The following is a 1,093-nucleotide window of genomic DNA, read 5'->3' on the forward strand; positions in this document are numbered from 1 at the left end:
GTCTTTTCCCTGGGGTCAGGGAGTCCAGAACTAGAGGGCATAGGTTTAGGGTGAGAGAGGAAAGATATAAAAGAGACCTAAGGGGCAACCTTTTCACACAGAGTGTGGTATGTGTATGGAATGAGCTGCCAGAGGAAGTGGTGGAGACTGGTACAATTGCAACATTTAAAAGGCATTTGCATGTGTATATGAATAGGAAGGGTTTGAAGGGATATGGGCCGGGTGCTGGCAGGTGGGACTAGATTGGGTTGGGATATTTGGTCGGCATGGATGGGTTGGACCGAAGGGTCTGTTTCTGTGCTGTACATCTCTATGACTCTGTGACTCTTTGGGAGTGCTTGACTGGCAGCAGCCAAGGCTCCTGTGTCATACTGCTGAACGCAAGAGCTGCTGTCCTCTGATTGGCTGATTGTAATTTAGACTTCCCAGGGCAAGACCTGTCTTGCAACTGTGTGATTGGCTTGTGGTTCAGTTGTTGCAAGGGGCAGTGCAGGTCTCTTGTTTGCTGAGTACTGATGGATGAGACCCCAGATAAGTCAAGAAAATTCCACCCAAATAGTCCATCTTTAAGTGTGAATATTAAAGTTTCAAGCTGACTAGCTATTACTAATGTTTCACATTAGTCACAGTGACCAGGAATTTCTCTTGTGTGGCATGCAACCCGAAAGTTAGAAATAAATCTACAACCTTATTCTGATGGCAAGTTGTGTTGAAATATCCTGCCAATGTAGTTAAAAGTATATCCAAATGTAAAAGTTGATGGAAATCAATATAAACAACCAGACCTGAGGGAAAGCATTGAAGGACATCATTTTCCTTCTTTAAATATGAAAATACTTAAGTATGGAAATTAAAGTTTCAATTCATTTAACCATCACTTGTGCATTAGTCACAACATGTTTAAGAACTGCAATTAGAAAGCTTTTTAATTTTTAATGTGACTGATTCTGTAAAATTATATTAAAAGGATACACTGCAGGTCTCAGAGGATCAGTTTAAGAACTTCATAGCAAAACATCTGAAAATGATGTCAATTTCTACTGCACTCTGCGTTCTGGGCTCAGTTTTGCACCCATTTTGAACAAGTGTACTA

Source organism: Chiloscyllium plagiosum, unplaced genomic scaffold (assembly GCF_004010195.1).
Source record: "Chiloscyllium plagiosum isolate BGI_BamShark_2017 unplaced genomic scaffold, ASM401019v2 scaf_2907, whole genome shotgun sequence".
NCBI lineage: Eukaryota > Metazoa > Chordata > Chondrichthyes > Orectolobiformes > Hemiscylliidae > Chiloscyllium > Chiloscyllium plagiosum.